This window comes from Triticum urartu, chromosome 4, assembly GCF_003073215.2.
Source record: "Triticum urartu cultivar G1812 chromosome 4, Tu2.1, whole genome shotgun sequence".
NCBI lineage: Eukaryota > Viridiplantae > Streptophyta > Magnoliopsida > Poales > Poaceae > Triticum > Triticum urartu.
This window is the reverse complement of record NC_053025.1, coordinates 617,600,553-617,611,521: the sequence shown is the minus strand read 5'-3', so window position 1 is coordinate 617,611,521 and position 10,969 is coordinate 617,600,553.

Sequence of the window (10,969 nt, the reverse complement as noted above, 5' to 3'; positions counted from 1 at the left end):
CCAACGATCTAACCAATAAAATGTGGAGGAGCCATTTCCTATCCTTACCTGAGAGAGATCTCTTAGTGTATGTAGATGCTTGAAGATAGCCTTGCCAAGGAAGGAGGCATTTTTACCTATACCTATATGTAGTGGGGAGTGTTTTATAATCCAGTCTTTCCAAGGCAAAGGGGGAGGAGTGGAGGAATTCGAATGCAAAATTCGACATAAGGCAAAAAATTGCGCTCATAAGTTTTTAACACCTAGACCACCTGGCTGCTTAGGCATACACACCCGATCCCACACCACTAAGCACTTAGCCCCCGAGAAGGAGTCATTGTTTGACCAAAAGAAAATCCGTCTACGCTTATTGATTTTCCCGGGAGGGAGAAGCACATCTGAAGTAAGTGAGAAGACTGTCAAGAAGGGCGGACAGGAGGATCAGACGACCACCACGAGAGAGCAGAAGAGCACACCACCCAGCTAAATACACATCACAACAGTCTATTACGGGTTGGAACGCAGAGGGGTAGTTTGTGGGGAGAGAGGGGAAGGCCAAGGTACTTTTGCGGGAAAGTGGCCACAGAGTTGCCAAGTGTGGCCGCCATCGCGGAAGCAATTTCTGGATCAATATTTAGGGGGATGAAAGTGGTTTTGGAGAAGTTAATGGCTAGCCCCGTCGCGCCAGAGAAGTCATCAAGGATACGTTTTAGGTTGGCGGCCGTAGAACCGTCTGCCTTAATGATAATTAGGGTGTCATTCGCGTATTGAAGGAAATGCCCTACCTTTTAGTGCGGTTTGAACTATTGATTTAAGTAATTGAAAACCTAGAAATCGATTATTGATCCAATTTGACTACCTCTACGGGATAGACCTTAACAGAAAACTGTTGAGTAACGGCAACAAGTGATCGAGTTCAGTGATAGAAAATTATTGGCTCTAGACATTCATTCGCCGTTGCTATCAGTCGGTCTACTCATGCCTGCTGCTTACTTTCTCTATCGATGGAATCGGTAATTCAAAAACCTAACATCCGTAAGGAGTCTCAATCGTAGCTCACTCGTTGCCTTACTCTCCCACAAGATCACACTAAATACATTTACCTTTCTCGTTTTCTTTTCTATTCTTTCTGTTGTTTGCTCGCTTGTACTGCTGTGGTGGTTGCTTTATAATATAAAGCAGAGGAAACCCTTTTTTGTCAAATTGTCTTGAAAATAATGGTGGTCCACATATTTTTACTAGCCATCATCTTTGAATACATTGGACATGTATTAGGCCTTGTACAATGCTAGGTGCTTAGAAAAATAAATCGGATTTTTCTAAAGCACCGGTGTCTATTTTTATAGGAGAGATGCCTAATTAAGTCGTCTGCCCTGTATAAATAAGCACCGATGCTTAAAAAAGCCTAATTTATTTCTTCAGGCACCTCTGCTAAGCACCTTGCATTGTACAAGACCTTAAGAAGAAAAAACAAAAGAAAAGAAGAGATGAGAGAAACATAAAAATAAATGAAAAACGAAATAGAGAAAAAGGAAAGCATAAAAAAATGAGGAACATATCTGAGGAAAAAAAAGACAAATAATAATAAAGAAAGAAAAAGGAATGGAAAGGGCCCGTTCTTTCTATACATAAATCCCATTAAGGCTCTCTCTGAATCCCGAATCCTGATCCCATCTTTCTCAGTCATGGTGGCGGCGGCGCAGCCACACCCAGCAGATTAATCGTCTCCTACGTACTGCTGCAGCAATCCAGAACAATGGAAATGCTTGGCTCCACGGACGCCCCCGCCGAGCCGAAGCGTGCACGCCATGCAGACGGCGGCGGCGGTGATGCCGGCGATGACCGGCTGAGCGCCCTGCCGGACGACCTCCTCCGCACCATCCTGTCGCGCCTCATGGCCCAGCAGACGGTGCAGACGTGCGTGCTCTCCACGCGGTGGCGGCACCTCTGGCGCGCCGTGCCGTGCCTCGACATCGACCATAGATATATCCGCCGCGGCTTTGACGACTTCACGGTCAACCTTCTGCCCGGCCATGACTTCACGCTTCTTGAGGACTTCCGGTTACACGGGGACAACGCCACCGTTACCGTTGGGGACCGTTGGCTCCGCCGCGACATAGGTCGAGATACATGGCCTCGCGGGCTCAAAAGATTGCATCTTTCCGGCCTGGAGGTGAAGCTGAAAGATATTGCGAGCCACATCAGCTCCGGCTGCCCTGCTCTAGAGGATGTGCAGCTCGAAAGATGCTGCTTCTTTCTCACCGGCAATATCAAGATCGCCTCCCCGTCACTCAAGAAATTGGTTGTCCATGCCGAGTGCACGGTGGACGAGGAGGATGAATTTGAAGTTTTCAAGTTGATTATAGACGCCCCTGCTCTTGTTTCTCTCCGCCTCCGCGCGGAGCTCCATCACATTATTGATACAGCTGAACCACATACCATGCCATCTCTTGTCGATGCGTCGATTCATCTACGCTGGATCGAGCACGACGTTAAGCACCAATTGGGCATTCTTGGCGCGCTGTCTAATGTGACAACCTTGCACTTGTTGCATTTTGCGGTCACGGTAACTTTTATTTATTCAGTTTGTATCTTCTTAATTTATCTGGAGGCATTCAAAGATAACAAAATGACTGTACATATCTGGGTTTCAGTTGTTGTTCAATGAGAGTCATGAGAATCCTCCTCTATTCAAGTTTGAGAACCTGACAACATTGTTCCTAGATGAGTGCCGAATCAGCGACGACTTCCTCGGGCTGCAGCAATACCTAGAGAACTCATGTAACCTGCAGAAGCTCACTTTGCGCCATTGCAAGGTGCTACCACTTCTAATTTCATCAACTATTATCTTAACTCAATACATTGCGTAATATTGATTCTTTTGTGGTGTTCAACAGGTCTTGGATTTCCATCCTACAAATGAGGTGATGGAACGCTGCCAGTCATATTCCAAGGACCTGCTACATTTCAGGTGCAAGAACCTTAGGCTGTGTGAAATCATATACCGAGACGGCGATGCTTCTGTCCATCTATTGGTCAAGTTTTTTGTGGGCATGTGGAGGAATCTGCCAAACAACAAGATCGAACTTACTCCTGTCAAGGAGGAGAAACAAAAGAGTGGCCGAACTCATTGAAGTCGATTAGCAGAACAGTATGGCAATACACTATGTCGTCTATCGTTTGCTGATGTATGCCCAGGTTGCATGTCTAAGCATATGTATCAACGGCTTTACTCCTTACTAGTATCTCAGCATGTGCAAAATATATATATATATATATATATATATATATATATAAACTATGCACTTTGTAATAAATATACACCGAGTTGTGTCAGATAGAAGATTAATTAATTAACTATATATGTTAAGTGAGGGTTGACATAAAAAATAAATTGATGAATCCTTGGGTTTGATTGTATCAGATGGTTGGATCGTCTTGATTGACTCGTAACTTTTATACCAGTGTAGACTAGGTTCTTAGTTGAAGTGGAAGTGTGTTGTATAGCATCATCCATGTGATCTTTTTTTTCTCATTTAGGATAACATTTTCTCATCTCTGGCTGGTTGTGTATGTCACTGATTCAACTTAGTTGGGAAATTCTTTTGTCCGGCCGATGATGTGCGTTCAGTAAAAAGAGACGTGATGACTTCCCCAATTTCAAAATGATGTGCCGGCTAAGTCTCTCGAAGGTGTTGTGCATGTGTGTTCATAGGGGTGAGTGTATGAGTGTATGCATGAGCATTTACATTTGTACTCTATTAAAAATGAAAAAAGATAAATGACCTGTTTAATGATTTCTTGTAAACATATGAGATCAAAAAATTCATTTATAATGTTATTGCAGAGCTGGTTTCGACGCCCCGACGTTGATACCACGCATGTTCTAGAAAAGCAGAATTTTCTTTAGACGACTCATATGTAGACGGTCCCAAAACAAAAACAAAAAATTCTTTCGGACTGCTAAAAATCAATTAACTGAGATTTAACCAAGTCTCAGTCAACCATGCAACATCTTATGCCATTGTTTGCAACATTTTTTTCCTACCAACTGCAACATCTGTCTTGCTGGTTGTAGCATGTCGTCCGGTTCCGATGCGATACGGGCGGCAACTACGGGTCCGGTGCGACGCCACCTGTCGCCCGTCGCGCAGCGCTGGCCCTTCCGGCCCCGCGCGCGGACCTGCTAGGCCTGCCTGATCTGCTCCTCCTGCCCGATGGCCTCCTCCACCTCCGTCCGATGCTCCGCTCGGGCAGCGCTGGGTTCCAGTCCCAGCTTGGCCGCCGCGAGAGGCAGAGGGCAAGGGAGATGGCGGGCGAATTTGGCGCATCTGCGTAGTCTGCTCGACGCCGCCGGGTGCCCGAGGAGGATGATCGTCTCCTCGAGTGGGTGTGTCGTCGGTCACTGATTGAGTTGAGGACGAATGTCCGACGGCTCCGGAGGATCAACGCCAAGCAACTCCGGCTCAACATTGAGCAATCCGAGCGGGAGGCGGCGGAGGTAGTGGCAGAGGCGACGAGGGTGGCCAAGCTCAAGCGCAAGGAAGACCACGACGTCCGGCGCTTGCAAGGCTACATCGTCATCTCTGATTCCTCCGACGACGACAGGTCTGACGGCTCCAACGTGGACCCACCTCCTGCCACGGACTCCTACAGCTCCGCCGGCGACCAGAAGGGCAAAGGGCCGGCGAGGAAGTGGTGAAGCTCGCCCTCTCCTGTTTATAATCTAGTTGTTGTATGTAGTTACAATGTGCTGAATCGTTTAACTATGTGACCTGCCCGTTTGGTGATCTTTTGGTTAATGTTTATGTGAATTATGCCCGTTTGGTACCAGTTTATATGTTTGTTTCTTATCGATTTTGATCGTACCTGATTTACGTACTAGTTGTATGAATTTGTATGGATATAGGATTTGGAATATGAGATATGCAGATATGAAGACCCAGATTTAGGGAGTGCCTGATTAGTGATGCTCTCACGGTACTCCATCGTACTGATGCAGAGTGAGATTGAAAACGACCTTTGACCATGCCCATGCCTATGCCCAGTACCCGACGGTAGAGATCGATCTGCAACGACGCAATCGATGTCCATCCAACACGTACACGTACCATCAATTTCCATGCCATTACTCCATCTCAAAAAAAAAATCCATATCACTCGCATGTGCGAGACCTGGCAGGCCTGTTGACCTGCACTACTTACAGCCAAAATTGTTCCATTCCATTTACTTCCATCCCTCGTGCGTATATATATGCGCACCATCGGTCATGTCTTTTGTTCTGAGGGTTACCATTGATCATGTCATGCCGTCCGAGCTACCAATATTGGACGGGAGCCCCTATCTATCTATCTATCTATCTATATCATGTGTATGAAGAAGAAATGGGTAAACTGGTCGATAATGGCTTCTTCTTCCTCTCATGATCTTCCTAAAACGGCCTACGGCCGTCGCCAGGCTGCCTGCTGCCGCAATCCGCTGCCCACGGTGCTCTAGCACGCGCCTCGCCACCCCTCACCACCGTCCCGACCATACCTCTAAATTTCCTTTGGAGGTTCCGATGAAGATCGGATCGATCATCAGTGAAACAGATTTATTCTCATGTATATGTATGTAGCTAGAAAAGAAGGAAAGAAAGAACGGGAGAGATCGATCAGCGACGATGCGTACACGTACGTAACACTATCATCAACTCTTTTTTTTTTTTGAGAATCCCTATCATCAACTTCTATAACGCCGCCGCCAACCCTCCCGGCGACCACCTTATTTACCGGCCTTGCCTACCCGAGCGTCGTTTGGATCTGCCGCGATTCACGTCGATCGCTGCCGCCGTTCCGCGTGAAGACGCATAGATCCCTGCCTGGTACGGTGATGACCTAAATATTCTCTCTGTATATTTTAGGGTTTACATGTGTGAATAGTTAATTATCTTCAACATCTGGTACGTCTCTGCATGGTTATTATTACCTAAAATTTCGATTCTAGGGTTAATCTATTTCGCATCAATTGTTTGGTGAAACATGCATCTGCTACGTACGTGCAGCGAGAGCATGTCATCGTCGAGATACAAGGGGCGGCCGGTCGCCGATGCCGACGGCGCCATCGCTAGGTACGCATGGTCGTCCAATGGAGGGTTTCAAGCTGGTTCGCCTCCCAAAGTTGTCGTCCAATCTCGTCCCAAGGAAAGATATATGCGGTCTGTTTTACCACAAGTTTCGCCTCACCAGAGGTGCTAGAGATCGGCCCGCCCCAGGTACAGCAACAGGGGGTGGAAGTGGCACCACCAAGGTCGATTGCCAAATGTCCAGCAAGCACACCCGACACCTTTTATACGTACTACCATCTGGTAGAATGTGGCCCGGAGATCCTGGTGGTCGTTCTAAGCCACAACTACAAGAAGATTTTAGTTTACAGACTAGCTGACCTTATGCTGGGAAGGTTTGTGCCAATGACATGCATCGGCGGCAACGCCCTCTTCATCGAAGGGAGGACGCTGTGCGTCAGTTCCAAAGCGTTTCCTACCATTGTGGGTGACACCATCGTCTTCCTACCATTGTGGATTTTAGTTTACCATTGTGGGTCATAATCGTTTCTTTCCAGGGAACATTTTGTGCTTCTAGGTAAGCTCATTGTTTTCCCCCTCTATGCATGTAGGAACAAGGGACAGATAGTGTTTCGGAGGAAGCAGAACAAGTGGCGGGTCAACGGAAAGTGGCGAATTGGGGTAAGTAATCTTGCCTATGATGGTATGATCTTTTTCTAGAGTATGCATTTTTGGTTTGTTTACATTTACTGATTATCCCCCAAAGGGTGACTATGGCCAACTAGTTAATTCCCGGGGAAGGGACGACGCGGGGGCTCACCTATTAGTTTCCTTCTCGATAGGCCTTGCACCCATGCATGTGAAAAATCTTGCACTACTTATATTCCATAAATAATTTACATATATACAACGATCTAATATTAATGTTCTGGTAAGCAATTCAATACTTAAAACAATTTCATTTCATATGTATGTATACTAATTTTGTAGACATACAATGATACAATGCATGAAAATCATAGTCAAAGTTGTTCAAGAAAGACTAGAAAGTCAACCGATGCTTTTTATTTTTGGAAGGAGGGAGTAGTTTGTTGTATTGTCCACCAAAGCAAACAAAAATAATTCATGCTGATTTCACATTTAGACCACTCTTTTTTCGCCTTTTTGCATATATAGAATTTCTTAGATTATGTATCTCAATACTTCATTGTGTATGTGTCTTCTACTATTTTATTGGTTCAGGTTTATTTTCAGTTGGTATAGTCACTGCATTGACGCCTGCTTTTTGTACTTGTATCATGCTAGGCATGAACGGCTCTTGTACCATGCATGGTGTATTGGTGGTGGTGCCTGTTGTTCCTTGTTCTTCAACAACTTTATCTCAGTGTTGAATGATTATGCCGGTGGCATTTCATATTTAGCTAGGTACTCTTTCAAGTTCAAACAAGTAATTTGGTTATTATAATTGACATGGAGCAATTTATATAAATGCCTAGCAAGGTTAACAAACAAATGGCAATGAACATGATGGTTTAGGGGCTCTGCAACTTGAAGGCATGCTCGTTGCTACTACCTCCATCCCATAATGTAATATGTTTTCGTCACCAGTGTAGTGACAAAAAAACATGTTACATTATGAGACGGAGGGAGTATATTACATCAATATGTAACTGTGGTCTTAAAATACAAATTAAGGTGGCCAGGTGTCTTAGACAATAAGGTGTATGCATGGGAAGAGGCACGCACGCATGCAGCCAAGAACCAGAAGTGAAAGGGACTTGACAGGCGATGGAGAAGTGATATTTGACACGGACGAACCTTAATTTCGTTTGTTATTATTCTAGCAGGTCCTCTCTTTTGGAGCTACGTACGTGAGAAATCTGTTAATCTCAGTGGTCGATCATCAATTCATCGTCACATCGATGGATGGATCAGATCATGAGAGATCTACAACCATACATAGCAAAAATGAGCCCTCTCGTATGATCCGCACGGTCTAGGGTTCCCTTGCCGCCGGGTTTAAATAGCCGGATTTAGTCTCTCGAATGACGCGCTGGAGCAACGTCAAACATAAATAGCCAGATTTAGTCTCTCGAATGAGCCCTCTCGTATGAGCCACAACTTTTTTCAGCAACACGTAGCTCTCCGCCGGTGCACATAAGGGCTGAGTATGAGGGCTCTTGGGCTGGGTTTGCCCGATTGTAAATTCCTGGTCGGGCAGGCCGCTCGAGCGTTTGGTGAAGATATGAGACGTCCGTGTTGAGTGTTGAGAAATAAAAACATGTGATCAATTGTATGGGAGGGATGCCTCTCAGGAGGTGTCTGTTGGGGAAGAGGTGTCTCCCCAACACACCCCTTCACCATGTATATAAGTGGGTCTCCCACATTGCAATAGAACTAGTGAATTATTTGGACACTTCATGTGTCTTTTTTACTTTCACTTTATAACACGTTATCAGCACTTAGACTCTATCGAGAGCAATTGCGACACGAAACGAAATTGTCGAGTGACCGTCCTTCTAAACATCGACCAGTATGCACGGAGGCGCTCGGCCGTGGCAGCGCTCCTCCAAGGCGGAAGCACGACGCCAATACGTGAAGGCGTCGATCGCAGAACTACAAGCGGCGGCAACAGCATGCGATGGCAGGGTTGATTGCGCAAGGACATGCAGCGGCAACACCATGGAGCATGCATGCATCCGTACAAGAGATTAATCATGAGAATGTATTTCTTTGTCTTTATGATTAAGGGATACAAGAATCTGATCCATTTGTTTCTGCGAGGATTTTGCTTGGCTCTTCGCTGAGAGGAAAACTCCATCTAAGCAGCAGTTACTTACGCTCGCGGCAGCCGGCGGAGTCGTCCTGTTGCATTCGCATCCGGCAAGCGAAGGCCTCTGATGCGGATCCATTCAACGCGGAACTGCCTGGTTCCACGCAGATTGGGATTAGTCAATTGATTGCTTAATCAATCATCTTTCAATTATTTTTCCCTGTACATCTACGCACTCATGAGATTTACTTCCATGTGAGCACGTACAGAAGGAGAAAACAAGAAGAAGAATCTCAGACATTGGAATCCATCGATTCCAGGAAGAACGAGAAAAGAGTCATGGCGGTGACGCGCCTGACGGCCACAAGAAATCGACAAAGGTGGCTACGCGTGCAGAACAAGCAGCGCGACATGGGGCGTTGTCAGGCCCGCGCGACAGTATGAATTACGGCGGCGGGAGGCATCATCAGCAAAATGCCTCACGGTCGGCGACCATGAATCTGTCCAAATGCGGGAGCTTCCATGGCCTCAGGGCGTGATGGCGGCTGAGGCAGTGCCAAGTGCGCACGAAGCCCTCGGTTTTGGCCGACGAGGCTCCCTCCGGCGTGGCCTCGACCGCGTGGCGCTCGATTCGCCCGTATGGTAAAGCGATCCGGCGCGGCTGAAAATTTCCAAAGGCAACTGGTGGCTATTCCTCTCAGGGAATTGGCAATCGCACAACAAAGAAGAGAAGAGATATCACTCTCTTCGTGATTTTGCAATTTTGCAAATCAGCCTTTTTGATTGTATGGAAATCACGGATAAATCCTGACACTTTCGTTAGGATTATCCAACTTGCTACTAAGCTCTCAGGCTTATTGAAATTTACCCCGAGGCTTTACTATTTTCATCACTCTAACCACATGGTTATTGATATTTGCGTTTTATGCCCCAGGCTTCAGAGCAAATATACATGATAGACCATAGGGTCTTGCTGAACTGCATACTAATTAATTATGCATCATTTTACATCATGTAAAATGACCGTTTGAGGCCCCCAAGTCCTCATATATGTTGCACAAGTATGTTTATACTTCTGCATTTATTCGTATTACATGAGTAATACTGCTGCAAAGCAATATATTGATTCCATTATTGGCAACAATATGGAACTTGCTTGCAAATTTGGGAAACATAAGGTAGATAAGCGTATGAAATTGCCTGACTATGTCAAATTTACATTTGTCACAAGGAATCGACTAATGGCATCTACTGCTTAATTGCAGATTATCCAATGTTATTGTGAGGTCTATATCATGTCAGTCTGACATAATGACTACCTTCAATTTTGCACACAACTTATGAATTGCATGATGGCAACGAATCATTTTCGTTCACAACTACGAGGTCTACACTACCATGTGGTGATTACCTTCAATGTGTTTTTTTAATTAACACAAGGTTGTGAGAAGCTCCATAAGAGTGAGATCTACACTACTTAGTGATTATCTCCATGTGTTTGAAGCAAAAGTGATGGCACAAAACTTATGACATAGCCATTATGAGGCCTACACTGTTGATGCCTACCTTCATGATGTTTTTCCAAATACTTGTCAATTTCATAGCATTTGTCATTGGTTGTGACTATAGTGTCAAATACTCCATCAGGAGATGAATCCAAGGCAATGGTGACTATGCTGCATATTATGCTATGAAGAGAATTATGCAAAACACTTGCATATTTTGGTGATTACCTTCCATGCATACACAACTTATGGGACGTCATCATAGCTATGAATTAAGTTTCATGCACAGCTGAGAGGTTCATGCTATTTTATGGTTATTACCTTCATGTGTTATAAATAACATAAGGTTGTGGAGGCTATGATCAATGGGAACTGTCCATAAGAGTGAGGCACCATTAGGTGGTCGGCTACCTCTATGTGTTTTAAGGAAATTAATTAAAGGCTTGTCCCTTTCGAGGCGACTACCTTTACTTTGAAGATCTACACCACACTGTGGTGTTCTTCTGGAAGGCTTGCACTTTGGGTCAATAACAATCACCATGACCATGATTATGCTTAGCCATAGCATTTTCATCCTACATAATTTACTAAAGGTAAATTAATGCATGAGTATTTCATGCACCATATGCCTGACCTTTTTAAAAGAAAATGCGATGAGATGACATTTG